The sequence below is a fragment of the Antennarius striatus genome, chromosome 8, assembly GCF_040054535.1.
Source record: "Antennarius striatus isolate MH-2024 chromosome 8, ASM4005453v1, whole genome shotgun sequence".
Taxonomy (NCBI): domain Eukaryota; kingdom Metazoa; phylum Chordata; class Actinopteri; order Lophiiformes; family Antennariidae; genus Antennarius; species Antennarius striatus.
The window spans coordinates 20,900,917-20,918,544 of record NC_090783.1 but is presented as its reverse complement, the minus strand read 5'-3'; the positions used below and the strand labels follow the sequence as shown (position 1 = coordinate 20,918,544).

General features: G+C 41.2%; 1 long non-coding RNA gene across 1 annotated transcript in view; it reads left to right on the top strand.

Annotated features, from left to right (window-relative positions):
- The first annotated feature begins 4,248 nt into the window (after positions 1-4,248).
- LOC137600319 (uncharacterized) overlaps positions 4,249-17,628 on the top strand; it is a 13,825-nt gene continuing 445 nt past the window's right edge. Inside the window, exons 1-2 of the long non-coding RNA XR_011036928.1 lie at positions 4,249-4,543; positions 17,124-17,628. The exon at positions 17,124-17,628 is cut by the window's right edge and continues 445 nt beyond it. This is a non-coding gene — a long non-coding RNA (uncharacterized lncRNA). The remainder of the gene's footprint in view (positions 4,544-17,123) is intronic.

Genomic DNA, 17,628 nt, shown 5'->3' with positions numbered 1-17,628 from the left:
CGGGAACTACATTTCTTTGTTCAGGAATGCCAATTCATGGGTGGAACGTAAAACCGGAAACATTATGACACTGTTTTTGTTCGGAACGAACCAATTGGAAAAAAAAATCTGGTTCAAAGCCCTAGTATAAATAACACATATTTTGACCTTAAAAAAAGTAGGGATTTTATTATTATTCACACTCAGTAATAACAGACCTATTCGTAAGAGAAGAATGGAGTCAGTTTGGGGGAATATGATAAAATGTTAGTAGAAATCACAATATTAACTTGACTCTAGTAATGTTTGCAAGTCACTAGTTTCTGAGTTATGAGCTTTCTGCTAATATCAGTCTAAGAGGAAATGAGTAACATGATGAAATTCTGTTTTAAACAGAAATTACTGTGGCGTTGGAGATTTATTCAATTATCCCTTTTCAAAATGAGTGAAATGCGTTGTTGAGACAAAGTCCATAGACTAAACAAACGAAAACACATGCAAAGGTGTGTGTTTGTGAGTTTTATGTTCCGTTTGCTTATTTATTAAGCTGCTTTTTACTGTTCACTCCTGTTACAAGAGAGTGTCTGTGCAAACTTTGGGTATTTCCATCTACCAAATAGTTAAAATTTGTCAATTTATTCAACAGCTTGAGGCTGTTAAACTGGGAGTCTCATGATCCTCTCATTTCTTTGCTATTTTTGAGGGTGGGGGAGTAGTAAATGATTAAATGAATGACTATTTCACATTTAATCAAAATGGTTTCTTAAGGCCTTTGATGACTGGCACATAAAATCTGTGTGCAACGCTCACCACCTTAAGCATTGCAATTTTGTAAAAGGTTTAAAACAGGAAAAAAAAATTATATAAACTTATACTGTATATATAATCTGTAATCTCTGACCTCCTCCAATAAGGAGGTAGGTGTCAGTTGGTTGTGCCCTTCAGCTTTGATGAAGGGTACAACAAGGGTAGACATCAAAGTCCATTTCTGGTCGGACAGCCTCCCCCACATCCCTTCCAGCCAACCCTTCTCATTTAAAGCTTCTTCAGGATGATGTAGGTGAAGAGTACAAATACCCCTGCAGACAGCAGCCCAATCACACACTGGTGGATGGTGATGACATTCTCCAGGGCGTGGATACGCTCTTCCATGGCGCTGGTGTGGATATAGTCATAAATTGATGCGCCGATGCTCCACACTGCCCATAGAGCATCCACCAAGGCTTTCATGCTGGGAGAGACCATTGGGAGGACCGTCTGCAGCTCGGGGCCAGCCACTGCTTAATGACCCCACCGCACTACAGAGAGTGAAGACACAGGGTGAGTAGGAAGAACTGTATGACTATAGTGTTCAACAGCGTATAGTTCAACTTAAATGCCCAAGGAATGGATCTGTATTATCCCATTTAATATATACATTCATATAACTTAAAAATTGAACGACCCATTTCAGAAATCTTAATGTCCATGTTACTTGTGAGTTGCACCAGTAAATTCAAATGCACCTATGTTGACATTTGTGTCAGTAAACTATGCTTCACCTTCATGTCTAAGGCCATGTATGAGTTGGATGCCATCCAATAACATCTGGAGGTTGTACCAGTCCATCAGGAAGAGGATTACTGCTGTAATCACTGCTGATGGAGCCCACATTGATTATGGAAAATAATGAATAAGTTGTTCCACCTGAGAAATATATTTTAATTAATATATAACAATGTAATTTTTACACCTGAGAAATATATTTTAATTATAATAATATAATTATTAATTGATTTATTTATTAAGTTATTTTTACATCCCGCCTCAAAGCGGTGATGTATTGTGATTGTCAGCGTTTGTGTTTGCCCATTAGTCCGTTCGTCCGTCCGACATTCCACCTAATATCCTCACAACCGTTGTTGATAGAAGGATGAAACAAAGCGACACCCGGGAATGGAAAATTTTACCGTGACCTACTTGCATAGGTCAAAGATCAAAGCTAGTGCTCTGACCTACTGCCATTGATCAAAGCACTAACTTTGATCAATGATCTTACTCACACACGCCTTCTCCCTCGTCTTTCTATGTTGTCCAGTTCCTGAGTGTACAAAAGTTGAAATGTGACCTTGACCTTGCTTTCTCAAGGTCAAGCTCATCATCTCATTTTCATCCCCTTTGCTGCCCGAGTAATACGCTTTTTGTTTCCTCGGTTGCAAAGATATTGGGTGGACTAACTAACGGACGGACGAACACTGACAATTCCATCAACTGTTTGAAGCAGGATGTAATTAGCCGATAATAGAAATACACTGAATTAAAAGACTTTGTTGACCGTACTTTGAATACGGACTTGTAGTGACGCATGAATAATGCGATGTACAATCGTAAATATTCAAGTAGCTTAGTCTATGATTTATTGATCAGCTTTAGTAACAGGTCCAATATTACTTTCAAGAATCCTCTGATTTAAGTTTTTGTGCCTTTGGGTTTTTTACAAGTCTGACCGCCCCTTTGCTTTGAGAGTCAACAGACTGCCTTGTTCAATACATCATGACGTCATCACGTGACGTCGCACGTGATCTTCAATTGGGTCTTAAAAAAATCCGATCCGAGGACAAACACCGGTGTGTCTGAGCTCACCTGAACATCCGTCCTGCTGTCGCTTCAGTGGTGAAACATGTCGCTGAACAAGAGTCAGGTTGATCCCGTCTGGAGCGAAGTCGGACATTTCTACTTTATTCTAAGCCCAAATGAATCACAAACCCCGCATCCGGTCGCGCCCTTCAAAATAAAACCCAACCGCGTCTGTCAGCGTCACGTGTTCAAGAATCAGCACATGTCATAGCGGATAGAAATATGTGGTGAGGAAAAGAATTGACACGATCAAATTTAGAATTTGAAATAAGTCATTCACACCCCGGGGCAGTTTTAGTACTTATTTAATCTAATACAAACAATTATAATTACAAACAATTATAATTACAATTATAATTGTGGAACTGCAACATGAAGCATGCAGGTTAATGTTAAGTCATCTAAAACTGCAGCATAATTTCGTGAATAAATACAACAAAATGTAAAATAGAAAAGATTATAATAGGGCACTTATTAAAATTTGAAATGATATTAAAAGATGTTATTAAAAAAAAAGGACTAAAAATGGAAAATGCAATATAACAGATGCCATATCAATAATTATGTTCTCCAAAGTACTTGTTATCTAAAAGAATCTAATAGAATAGAAACGAAAGTTTTGGATATCAAAACTTTAAAAGTCTGGAGTGAAACCTTGATGATTTACAAGGGCTTACATTTTGTCATGAGGCGTTGGAATAAATGTGCCCGAGGGACAACAGCTGTCACGATGTAATCGAGTCCCGATGCGCTGCTTCACGTGATCCCATTCGATTTGATCAGAAGGGAACAATAAAGGTTGTGTTTGACACATCCATGTGCTGAACCGTCACTGCGCGCCGCGGCCGACAGGGGTCGCAGCGCGCTAACATGTTGCTGATCAGGGGAGGTAACATGAGAGGAGAGGTGTGATGAACCTGGGGTGCATGTAACCTCCCAAACAGCATCGATAAAAGCGGGGAACACCTTGAGAGAGACGCAGACGAGACGAGACGAGACGAGTCGAGACGAACCGGGGGGACGCGGCTGAACTCGACCCGGGAGCGCATCTTACGGACGTGGACGGAGCCAACACACCGCAGGAATGTGCGCGGTTTAAAGGCAAACCACATGCTCGGACATTTTTTTTATTTTTTTTTAAAAAAATACACAGATGTAGATTATTTAAGTCCTCTTTCAGAATAATTGGAGATACCGGGACAGACATCTGACCCCCTCACGGAAACCTTTAACTGGAGATGAATCAGTGACGCGCTGAAAATAACCAGGTTACCACTTAGCACCGGTCCATTTTGGGGAGGGCTCAACACCACAGCCTTTATGAGCTCGTTCCAGCTGTTTGGGAATACCCTGGCCATAAAATAGAAGCTGCAGTGTGGCAGTAACAACACCAGGCGCGTTTCTCTTCCAGTCTTCAGTCGGTTTCTCTTTTCCCATAATGGATAACTGGTGACTGGCCGGTTGCGCTTCGGCTATCCTTGGATCTCTCTATTGGAAACGCAGAAGCTTTTTTGGATGGGTGGAAGGGCGGGCATGGGGGGGGGTGGGGGGGCTGGCACAAGGAACGACACTGTTGCGTCTGCATGTTTTTTTTTTCTTCTCCTTGGACAGAGGGTAAAAGATAGGCCGGGGGAGGTGGGGTGGAAGGGAGGGAAGGAGGGGGGGGGGGGGGATGTCCGATTTCTTCCAACAGACAATTCGCTCCCCCCACCCCCTCAAAAGGATAATCTTGGTAAATGTGGGATGCGTGGAACAGCAAGTGATCATACATGACTGGGGCGGCGGTGGTCGCACACTCGATCCTTCTCCAAGACAACCAGACACCCCCGGCAAACACGTGAAGTCCCCACATGAGCGCGGGATGCTGACACCTGCCCCGGTGCGCAGGTAACACCCACCGGGCAGCATCACACACTTCTCCGGACGTGCGCAGGCAGCTGATCCTCGGGTACGTATCCGTACGTGAAAATCTTCCTCCGTTGAGGGGTGGGTGGGTGAGGGGGGGGGGTTACCTGGTGAGGTGAAATCTAGAGGTTTTAAAAGACAACTTCATCGCCCCCCCCCCCCCCCCACGCAGACTCCTCAGCGATGGGGTTGCTGTTGATGGTGTGTGTCAGAGTCTGGGTCTTTGCGGGCAAGGTGAGTCCTCAGTTCATTCAACTGGCCTACAAAGTCCCAGTTTTTGGCGCACGAAATCATCGAGTTGTAGAAAATACAGCAAGTTGTATTCGTTTTTTTAAAGAAAAGTACTGAAGAACAAATGTGATGAGTTGCGGACAACAAATAGGGCCCATTACGCGCGGTATGCGCGTAATGGTGAGGGAGATAAATTGTCGGCGGAGTCTAAATGCTCCATTTAGTAGTGTTGATGTTTAATTAAAGGTCAAATGATTTGCAGGGGAAATTACAGTGTTATTAAATATTAAAGTCTTCAAAAGGACTGCAGGTATAGAAGTGCAGAAGAGGATTGTATTTGCGAACAGCTGCATCTACTTAATCAAGGGAAATGTGAGAAAATAAGTATTTATAGCTCAGAGGGGTCAAACAGTGAATGTCATCCCTCAAAAATCGATTAAAACATTTTATTATTGAATCTTGCACTCAACAGAGAAGCACTGGTCTCAATAGTGACACAGACCAACCGGAGCAGAGGTTGTTTTCTGTCTGATGCACGCAGTGATGAACAAATTTCTCATTTCTCTGGGGAAATATTTCTCTCCGTATTTCTTAACTGGCCTCGTTTCGGGTTTTGGAAAGTCTCAAAAGATATATCTGAGTTTTAAACTTTGTTTTAATACAATACAACAACAAAAATAGTTCAAATTGAAAATATGTAACAAAGTGAAAGGGAAATTCAGTTAACTTCTTGGATTAATCTCTCCTAAATGGATGCACATGAGAAATAACTAAATTAGAAAGATAGTATGGCCAATTTAATTAAAAATATAAAAATTCTGTCAAAGCTTACAGTTCAAATGTGATTTAAACATGTTGAAAGGAATAAAAGTGGCCAAAGTGCCCATATTCTGTTATGTTGAATAAGTGTGTCAAGTAGCAAAGAAGCTGTTTTAGAGGCCAGTTTCTATATCCGTCCTGACCCTAACGTGCCATACATACCTTGCTAATGAATTTAGCATACTGACACTAGATGCTTTATGTAATTAATAGAGCTGAGGCCCGTGGTGTCATCTCTATGCTGTAAGTGACACATAGGTAAGACATTCGCTGAGGCCCGAGAATTTTATTTTAAAAACATAAGAGCTGGTTGATTATTAAAACACACCTCAAAACAGTCAAGTAAATGAAAGAGACTCCCTCGATGGCACGACAGGCAGGGAGTTGGAAAATTACCTCGCTGAACATGTTATTTAACACGATTCTATCATGACTTATATGTATGCCAATGTATAACGCATCAGTGGAAGGCCATCTGTTTTTCCTAGCCTGTTGTTATTTGTTACGTCTCTATTAAGTTGGCATTAATTACGTTTTTTTGACTTTAGGTGATATCAGGCTGCTAACATGGAAAATAGTTGTTAAATAATATTTAGAATCCAATATAGTTGATACATGAAAATGTTTCCAGCGCCGTTCAGATTGGTTTAGATGCGCTCAGTTAACAACACCGATTCTTTCCAACTTAGCCCACTGAAGTCCAATGACACACAACAGAGAGCAGAAACAGCCGAAAGCTCTCCATATATGTTTCAGGAGAGTACGGGCCAGCGTGGGTATGAAAGCTGAGGGCCTAGTAAGGGAGGCTCGGTGGAATGAGCCTGGTTTGAATAAGCAGCATGGCTACGGGGAGCGCTGGGATAGACACCAAGTGTGCTGATTAAAGTTGTGATATTAAACAGTGCTGGCTGCTACTGACTGCCAAGGCTCTCTCAGTGGCAGTTCACATTGTTTAAAAGGCCCATATGGACTCATCTCACCACTTGCTGTACAGTGTTGCTTACATCTTTTTATTTTCCACCACGGCTGTTTCATATTCTCCTCTCACACCAATCTTCAGCAAGCTTGCGAGACTTACTTTAAATAGACTTTCCCCACATTTTTCATTTTCTTGTTTTCTGCTCTCGGTCACTGAGGTTCACATATTTCTCAAATTTATCATAGTTATCTGTGGATGTTATTGTGAGCATCATGCAGAAAACATCTGAGGTAAAATTCTTCAGATAGTCTTTACCTTTTTTTGTGACAGCTGAATTAATGAATACATTGAACGGTCCTTCTTGGAAGTTGTGCTCTGAACTCAGTCCCCTGTAAAAATGTAACTGCAAATCCAATAAATGTCTGCTGTTTATTTATATGGAAATAGTTGATAAATAAGGGAAAAATGTGCTTTCATTTCTTAAAATATGTGACCCAGGTCAAAAAAGGTCCAACATCAGATGCTGTTGTCACTCGAGTTTGTTGTACATCTTTGGCTGTGACTGAACAGATACCAAGGGTGTGCATCTAAATGTGTTCAGGCGGCTAGAAAAATCTCATTGTTTGATTTGAAAAGTTTGAAGTCAGACATGATTGTAGAGGGAAGGAGGGAAGGAGGGAGGGAGGGAGAAAGAAAAGGCAGCAAGAAAAGTGAGGGACTTTTAGGGGCAGCTGTGTTTTATTAACTCAGTCATAATGCCCCTAAAAATCCTTATTGCTCTTGCAATGGTCAACAAATCTCCTGTTACAACGTGTAGAGGATCTACGTGCGCCGTGCAGGATTTAACCTGTTGCACTACAGAGTCATGTGCAGATATACTGTATGTATTGTGTGTGTTGTTTGCTTGGGTTACAGTTTGGGCTTTAATCTCAATTAAACAAACTGTAGAAGTCACAGCGCAGTCTGATTCGCAAAATGTATGAATGAAAGATCCAGTCTCAAAGGGAACTGCTGAAATCCAGCAGTATAACAAACAGTAACCTTACAAAGAGATTAGCACAATAATGGATGTGGTAACATTTCTTTTCAGGGAGTACCGATAGCGATGTTTCCTTCCTTCTGGCAGACTTTTGAATTACACCATCATTATATTTCTGGCCAAGTCTTCGTAGTTTAAAATGCAGACAGGGAAGCCATTTCCCTGTGTCCTTCAGTATTTTGACTTTGGAAGTGCCGAGGGACAAAATGAAAAACAGGCAAAAGGCAGGTAGAAGTATGACAGGTTGGCAAACAGCAAAGCAGATTAAAGCAACTCAGTGAGTATTAAGACACAGTTCAGGCTGATAGAGATGTAGGCAGGTGGGTGGGGTGGGGTTGGGGGGAGGTAAACAAGACATGTTGATATGGCAGCAGACATAACACAGGATAAAGAAAATGTCCAGTAGGCTGTGGAAGAAGAAGAAAAAAAAATACAACTCAAGAAGAATTGCAGTGATAAAGATTGACAAAAAGGGAGAGACGTGAGGCAAGCAGCCCTTGGAGGTCTGGGATCCAGGCCTGGGTGTGGTGAAGTGGGGTGCTGTGGCTGGAGAGCGGATGGTGTAGAGTGGAGCTCTCGATGTTGGTGAGTGACTCATCGGAGGAAGGCTATTCTGTTGAGGTTCCCTGTGGGACAGCTGCCGCCGAAGGAGGAAAGAATCCTCTTCATGCGTATGGACAGACAGAGACAGACAGACAGACAGACTAGGGCAGTGAGGGAAAGTGTGGACGATGACTCAGGGTTTCGAACCACATGGTGATGGAAGAGGGAAGCAGAAATTACTCATCATGGCTTGTGGAATCTCATAGAGCTATCACAGGACCGACAGTGTGCTTCCCCTCAACCATACGCAGCCATCACTCCCTCGGGAACCAGCTGAACAACAGTCAGTCTAGTTTTTTCCAGTAGAAAACAGTGAGAAGTTTTGGTGAGTGGGGGGTTCAGCCTGAGACGAAGAGATCTTTCATGTGAATGAAATTTCTATGCTTTTGGTCACATGGCTTATGCTGCTTCAGGGCAATTGATTAGTGCGTGTTGAAAATACTGCATCATTTTGTCAGAGAGTTATGTGAATTTCAGCAGGGACTACAACAGCCCTCCTGATAATAACACTTTCTGATCGAAGTAGTCATTTTGGGGGGTGCATTAAAATATGTGAGACTATGGAGCCGGAGTTTGTCTTGGTAAAGTTGAGTAACTGCTTTAGTTTTATGGAAGCACCTGAATGTGGTGATCCAGATTGGTCTGGCCCTGGTTTTAATTGAGAGTGAGATGTACTGTACACTGAAGGTCTGTTTGCTGTTTCTGCAAATTAGGCAACATGTGTAATCAAAGGAAGTAAAACATGAAAACACAGATTCAAAGACTATAATGAATATATTTATATATCTAGTGAACAAAGTGATATTTGAAGTGTGGTAGGTCCTTTTCTTCATTCAGCTTACCAAACTGCTCTTTCATGGTCGCTAAATCCGTCTTTTCAGTGATTAAAGTGGCGCCACAGCAAGTCAGTGAATGAAAAAGTTGTACTGAGTGAAGATAAGATGGACTAGTAACGGGGAGAAATACTGCAGGCAGGACGTGTGCCGCTGATTCTCTTTATCGAGATGTCCCTGAACTTGGGTGGCACCAAATTAGACCTGTACTTGTAATCCTAAACCTACGAACACGATTGGCTCCAAGAGGCCGTTTGTAAGCTGAATTGTTGATTCCTCAGATGTTTTTTATTAAATTTTAATCTATAATCACCATTTCAGGTTATTTAAACGCCATTAGAAAAGTACAAAAAGTACTATTCCCCAAAACCTACCAGAGGACATAAAAAACAGCACATAAATGCAAATAAAAAACTGTAGTACCATAATGTAACTTTTACATCTCTACCTCTGCTGAATGATGCGTTGACAGAAAAGCCACAAGAAATGTGACATCAGAGCAAACTGCTCGCTTAGTTTTAAATTCGCTGAGTTATTTTGGCATGTGAAATCTGGATCTATAGAGTGTTAATGTTATGTTGCACGGCGTGAAAGGGGAGCTACTGTAGTTGGACATGGTGGTGTGGGATTGTTTGTGTCTATGAATGTTTGTATGTTCGTATCTTCAGGACCTGTCTGTCCTATGTCATAGTTCAGTGGTGGAATGGGAAGGAGTCAGCAGAAAAGTTTCTGTTGTGGTGAAATCATTCATCCACTCGCAACATGTGTATACACTACTGTATGTCCTGTGCAGGTTTTTGATGCAGCAATGCAGCAGTGATGAGTACACCATGGTGGCATGACTCAACAGGTGAAAGGAGCACACCCATAGACTAGTTTCAAGGCCTCTGTTCTTAACAGTGCAGGCACAGTCCCAGATCGCCCTACAACACCACACCACGAGGGTGTGTGCTGTCAGCGCTCCAACATTGTAAGAACCTTTCAAATCCACAGGCAACATCGCAAACATACGAGAAGGCAAAAAAAAAAAAAAAGCAGCCTTTCTGTGTGTGGATCCCTTCAGCACCCCTCATAAAAAATGAGAATGAACCCCCTCCCTGACCTGCTTTTAGCCAATCAGCCTGTGAGACATGACTTTGGTATGAATAGAGTAAACAGAGAGGAGAATAATCAGCTATTACATATCTGTGATGATGATTTCCCTGTCCTGGTAATACCTTAAGCCAAATAAATGTTATGCTGTTTGAGCTGCCTGTGTGGATCTTTTGGAGCTGGTTCCACCGGCTCGTCTGAACTTCACACTTGGCCTACTTATAAAGTCAAGTTAAATGTTTACTGTGTGGAGCGTTAAATTTGGTTGTATGGGTTTGTTCTTATGGAGAAATCAGCTCCACCTAAATATTTACAACGAATATGTTGTCCAAGGGTAAAGATAGCTTCTTAATAGATGAGTCATTTAGATTGAATGTGGCCCAGATGCTTGACAAAATACTGTACAATCATATGAATTGTGGAATTTTTTTCAGTATGTATGTACACATGGTTCTTAGTGAAAGCCTGAATGTCATCAGAGCTGCAGCTCCAGCTCTCCATCTGTCTACACTGGAACGCACAGCAGTGAGTGTAGGTCACCCTTGTTAGTGCTCAGAGTCCAACACACAATCATTGCACACTGGAAAAAATGAACTCGAAAAATGAACAAATCGTGAAAGTGACTCTTCATTAAAATAAAATAATACAAGGCCAGGTTAGTTTAAAACTGCATTAATAGACAGTAAGCATGGAAATAAATGAATGATGAAACATTCTGCAATACAGCAACTGTTTTATCTTCTTGAATTAAGGTGGACTCGACAGTTATCCTTGTAGGTTAAATAAATTATCATATTATACTCAGGTTTCTTGACATTTATTTAAAAATGATTGAAATGTTTTGAGGAAGAACACAAATAATTGAAAGCCAACTGAAGTCATTACGCTCATACTTCAAATTGGGATTTGTTTGGTGAAATAAAAGTGATGAAGACATTTTGGTTGCCTGTAGACAGGATTGCACGAATATTTTTTACTTATAAATAGGTTAGTCATTTTTGCGGTTGTATGAATAAGGACCGCTGATTTGTTAAGTAAAGAATCAGCGCCACATTTCAGTGTCTTGATGTAGTTTTTTTGCAGATAGTGTTGGTTAATTTCTTGGATTTTTTTTCTAGCTCCAGTTTAAAATATGTGATTTGTATATATATTTATATAAACCCTGTGATTTTGAACCATCAAAGTGTGTTTGTTATTTATTCATGCTGAAGCTGATGATGCTTCTTTGGCTCTGTGTAGTTACTTTTGATTGGATGGGACTACAGATGTTTTTACATCAAGGTTCAGGTTCATCTTCTAATCAAACTAACTCAAACCTAGCTTGTCGCTGCCGCTGGTACAACTCAGCTGTGGTCCTATGTGTATCTATTTGATGTGAGGGATGAATTTGCAGATTCTAGCATTAGCAGAAAAACTGTGGAGGACACACATCACTGCTGATCCTTATGAAAAGGTTTGACAGCAGTATGCCACAGCTGTAAACGACTAACACAGCAAGAGTGTATTGCACATTGCAGTGAGTTCAGGTGGTAGGGAGACCTAATGGTCAAAACAAACACCGCACAACTCCCAGAATTCAGCTCTTGGTGTAGAAGGTTTGTCTCTATCCATCACATGCATATTGAAATGACATTTTTTTAGACTGAGTGCTGTGTACACACAAATATGCACCCAGTCGCACTCCCATACAAATGAGCAAAACCAGATATACTGACTTGCGATCTCTTTACTGTGTGTGCCTTTTTATGACCAGTGAACCTTTTTATGCCTGCATACATTCAGTGAGCAGCTGGGCTGTCCACTATTAGTGTCTATAATTATGTTTGCTGTTACATAAAGAAAGTGTGATCGCATACAATGTTAATGTACTATGTGATATTATTTGTTAGAATATGAGGAGAAGGCAGCCCTCCCTGTTGAGATGTGATACACCGCCTGAGCTTGAGTTCAGCCTAAATATTTTGAAAAGTCATCCCTCTTATCTTCCTTTCTCTCCCTTGCCAGCCCTAGACAGGGGAACATCAGTTTCCAGTTGTTTTCTGGCTATTCAGGGTCAATGATGCATGTTGGCAGACCTCATGTGCACTTTCTCTTTGCAGTGCAAGATTTGTCAAAGATTTGACCTTGCTCAGTGCTTCTGTGCCCAGGGTTGAGAAAGATGAGCTCCATAAGGCAGTTTAACAGATTCTTGTTTGACGCTGAGGAAAAGTATTGCCATTGTTAGGAGTAGCAACTGAAATATGTGTGCGTGTGTGTGTTTACCAGTATAGATTGGAGGAAAAGCAGGTATTTGTTTTTGCACAGATTGTTTGCCAAAGGAGCAGTTGCTCTGCCAAAAACAACCAAACCATACCTGCCGTGGTGAGCGTTTTATGTGCTCAGTCTCACCAGAAAGGTGGCCATAATACTCACCTCTCCAAAATAATGTGTGCTCAGAGGGCTGATGTGAGCTGTTGTAGGATTTTTCTCCAGTGTAGTGCTGGTTTAAAATAAAAACAGCAGTGGAGGTAAGTTCCTTTACTGAACACAGGGATGAAATGAATATTTTCAGTCAATCAGGGGCATGACACATCCTTGTGGCATCCTCTAATATTTTCTTTATACTTGGTGTGACTCACTTGAAGTCCCAATGCCTGGGCCAAGCCAACATCCTCCAGTTCAGAGGACATCTGTGCCAAGCTTGGCTCTGAGGATACAAAAAGGGAAAACCCATCTTTCCCCCCAAAACTGACTTCCATTACAGAAAAGAAATTTTCTGCTTCTATGGAAATTGTCAATGGAAGTTATTCAAGCCACTTGGGAAACATGAATTACTGTGTTTTTGTCTTCATGTTGGCAAAACCATCAATCATGTGGACAAGATTCTTTTATAGTTGGTTTTCAGAGGAAAGCGAAACTCTGTGTGCGTGTGCGTGTGCGTGTGCGTGTGTGCATGCGTGTGTGTGTGTGTGTGTGTGTGTGCATATGCACATGCACACATTGCTTTATTCCCCTTTATACCCTTTGGTGTTATATGCAAGAATTGATCTGCACAACATATGTGGAACTGACAGGTCTGTGAAATATCAGCATCTGCTTCTTCTTTTTTTTGACTGCGACCTATGCAATTGTAGACATGAATAAATTGCCTGCATCTGTTGAGTATACCTTTTAAATTGTTGAATTAAAAGCTGTTTTGTATTAACATTACAGTGATGGGAGACACAGTTTGACAGGCAGGCTGAGACAGCTTGGCAAGGAGCTTTATTATGACGTCCATGTCGTTATTTGGGCATATTTTATATCTGCATCGAGACATACGCTCTATTTTGACAATGATATTTTTTCTTTCTTTGTTTTCTTGTTATACTTAGCTGTTTTCATTCATTCAGCTTACCAAATTGGTTACTTCAGGCAGTGGGGAGGTGTAAAATTAACATATTCCTAACATTCAATATGACAACATGCACTAGTTTTGATGTCGACTACTTTTATAGAATTATACCAGAAGATTTTATTATCATCTCAGCAAAAATCTGCCCACTAGCACTTTTGCCTAATTCTCTCATCGCTCATCTTCTTTTTTTATTTTTGCTCACACATCTGGCGACAGAGTCTTAGCACAGTTACTGTCATTTCATGAATCAAAAAATAAATATACACTTCCCCCACTTCCCCAGGTCTGCACGGGACAACGGTTCAGCTTAACTGCACCCAAATTCCTCTGATCAGAACTCATCCTGCAGCCTCCCCCACACATTCTTAAGGGTCCTGCCCTATTACAGTACAGAAAGCTAACATGGTCTGGGACTTCAAGCTATGGAAGTACATGAGAATCAGAATCAGTTTTATTGGCCATCGTTTGTTGAAAAACAGACAAAGAATTTGAGCATGAGCAACCTGAAGTCATTATTATATTAAAATGTCAAAAGCTTGAATAAGCATGTTTTTATATAATAAAGAGTTCCTCCAGGAATAATTAACACAGTTTCAACTGTGCCTCATTTGTGTGACTTTGAGGCTTTGTCTGAACAACTCAGCGACTACATTTTCTCACTGAAAACAATATGAAAAGAAAGTCAAACCTTAAACATACAACTGTTAAAAGGGTGTGTGTCTACAGGATCCTGTCTGCTGAACCAGGCTTACCAAACAGTGCTTAGGTTTAACTCCCCCATATCCCTTGTGTTTTCACATCCTGCTTCAAAGCGGTGATGTATTGTAATTGTCCGTGTTTGTGTGTTCGTCAGTTTGTTTGTCAGTTCGTTCATTCGTCCGTCCGTAGCTTTGATCTATGGTCAAAGCTAGTGTATAGCTTTGACCTACCCTGAAAGGTCAAAGCTATGCACTTGTCAGGTACTACTTTCAGGGTACCCTGTCCCCGACCTACCCTTCGTGGGATGTTGCAGTCTCTGATTGCCTTGTTGTTGTTGAATTCACTTTAGCTTGCATTTGTGTAAAGGCCTCATAGAAGTAGTCAAACTAGGAGACAAGACCAAACAAATTTGACATACTATCTTTTTTTCTTCCCTTTTTTGATACACTGAGACAATCCAGATGCTATGTCAGTTGTTTTATGGGATAAAATGAGTTATTGTTGCACCCAAAGCTCTTTTTCATTCCAAACTCCCCGCATCTGTTGGGTTGGGTCTATATCTGGCTGATCCTGTTTTCTGCAGCCTGATCTCAACATTAATGGTTGAGGCAGCAGAAACATCTAAAGAACATTTATACACATACTGGCGCGCACACATGCGTGTATTACTAGTAAGACCTGTCAGATATTTTGAACTCTATCATCATTTTTAAACATCTCAATTCATTGCAAAAAAAAAGTCAAAAAGGACATAAAAGGTCATGCTTCATCACCAGAAAGTAGCCACACATTAACTTGTGGTTGGCTGCAAAAATTGCAATCTGTCCAAGATCTTGGTGGGACAGAATAAAGGAACTGTCTGCTGAGTTATTGCTGTCAGTCAGGCTGAGTTCATCATACGACTGTCAGTAATTAGCATGTATCTGTGCAAATGTGATGCAGCTTTGGGTGTGTCTTTTTTCTGTGTGAGCAAAAGAGAAGCAATTACACAAAGAGAAGTGCAAACATTTCCAGTTCACACAAAGCCAGAGCGTTGAGCTAACATTATAGTTGTCAGATTGCTGCAGATGGATCTATCATCAAGTAATATTGTAATACTCTTAATAAAATTTATTGATCCAACATACACACAACTATGACCATGGGGAATGTATTAAGAAATGGTTTTATAATTATGTTCGGGAGATAAGAAATTTCTGACCAGAATAACAACTCATTTAAGTAAACTATGGATAACTATCGTCATGTGGTAGGCAATTACTTTTGGAAATATCACATCTATATGAAGGCTGCAGAGTCAGAGGCCAATGACGCTTTATCCTGACCATGGTACATTACTAGGCATTGTTAGTTGTTGTGTAGACTTTGGCAATGCGCTGTAACATTGCTGGAAGACCAATATCTCCATTCCCATTCTAAGAGTCCTTGAGAATTCAACCTGATCGACTTTGACTGATCAGAGTCAGTGGGGGCTGCGTGGATTACTCTGACTCACCTCAGTCTAACCATCATGAAACATCAGGTCAACAGATTTGTTACTTGTATAATTGGCCCTACTTGGGTTCAGAAGAATGTTTTTCATAAACATCACAATAATTATGCAGTCGTATGCTACCAGACTGTGTGAGCAAAATTCTTCTTTTCCTTGTCGCTTCTTTAATCATTTTTATTTCTTACCTTCATCTGTCACAGAGACTGCGGAGTCACTGTGAAAAGACACATTCTTAATGTGAGAATATAAATTGAAATTGTATCGATACAGCTCTGCTTGCTGACCTGTACATCAAGACATGACACCATTAGCAACCAGTCCAAAAGAGAAATTTGTGGTTGTGTCAGTCAGATCGTATCTTTTCATTTCATACTTTCTATGAGCCAACACATCTTTAACCAAACTGAGATTCCGCAGTCTGAACTCTGATGCCGAGGGGATTGATGTCTGACTACTTCTCACCAGAAGGTTATAATGAGTCTGTAATAAATATTGACAGTCAGTCAGTGCCTCCGTTGAAACAAACAGAAAGTAAAGATCAATCTTTGGTTTTCGCATTTCAAGCCAAGGGATAACTACTGGCAGTGGAGTTAGTGCAGAGTGTTGCAGAGCTCGCCTCCCTCCCCACTTCCTTCGCCTCCTATACTCCCTACTCCTACCCATTTTTTTGCTCTCCCTCACTGTATATGGATCATACTGTATTCTGTGAACAAGCTGGCAAATATTTAAAATTTTCAAATGACCAGTTGGGGAGATGTACTCACATCTTTACCTAAAGATAGTAACACAGAGGAACCTGATCCTTTTAGACTGAATGGGAGTCATTTAGTCAACGTTTACATGATTACATGACAGCAGTCTTTCTAAAATATTTTCCTTTACATCTTTACATTTAAAGAAGTTCTACTCTCATGCGACAATGCTGTAAAAAAGATCCTTGAGCATATCTTTGTCTTTTCATCTTGGCCTGTCGCCACAGCCTGTTAGCTGCCCTCATTTCTTGCCTCACTACATCCATCCACCTTCCTCTTGCCCTCTTGCTTGGTAGCTCCATCCGCAACACCTTGGACGTGTCCAAACCATCGAAGTCTGCTCTCTCGCAGTTTCTCTCCAAAACATCTCACCTCGGCTGTTCCTCTGATGAACTCCTTTCTGATCCTATCCACTATGGTCACTTTAGAGAGAAGCTCAACATCTTCATTTCCTCCTCCTCCAGCTCAGCTTCCTGTCTTCTTTCCAGCGGTATTTCACAACTGTCTTGTGATCTTCCACTCTAGCAGAGACTTTTCTATCCCACAAGACACCAGTCTTACGTGACAGAAGACTGGTTCCATCCTGCATGGATCCGGTTCTTCACCCCCTAACCACACTCACCGCTGACCGTTCACCAGCTTCACTATTTCTTCCCCCTATAGCTTTACTCTTCCTTCTCCACAAATTCATTTATGCACAAATATTCTGTTTTACTTTTGCTAATCTTCATTCCTCTCCTCTCCACTTGCTCCCTGCTTTCACTGCAGATCACAATGTCATCTGCAAATCATGGTCTATGGGGATTCCAGTCCAACCTCACCTGTCAGCCTATCCATCACCACTGCAAACAGGAAAGGACCTTGGAACTGATCCCTGATCAGTCCCACCTCTACCTTGAACTCCTCTGTTACACCTGCAGCACACCTCACCACTGTTCTACTGCCCTCATACATGTACATGTACGTGTACATGTACGTGTCCTGTACAAAGTTCTTTGCCACTCCAGACTTTCTCAGGCAGTACCAAAGTTCCTCTCTGGATACCCTGTCATAGGCTTTCTCTAGATCTACAAAGACACAACGTAGCTCCTTCTGACCTTCTCTGTACTTGGACATGCATAAATGGTTGAAAACCCCGCAGTGTGTATGCCAGGCCAGCAGTTAGCAGTGTAACAATTCAACTTCTGTGCCACAGAAACAAACAACATGTTTTGTTTGCACATTTCAAGGCTTAAAATATAATTGCCATGCGTAAAGTGTAGTTGTGTCATCT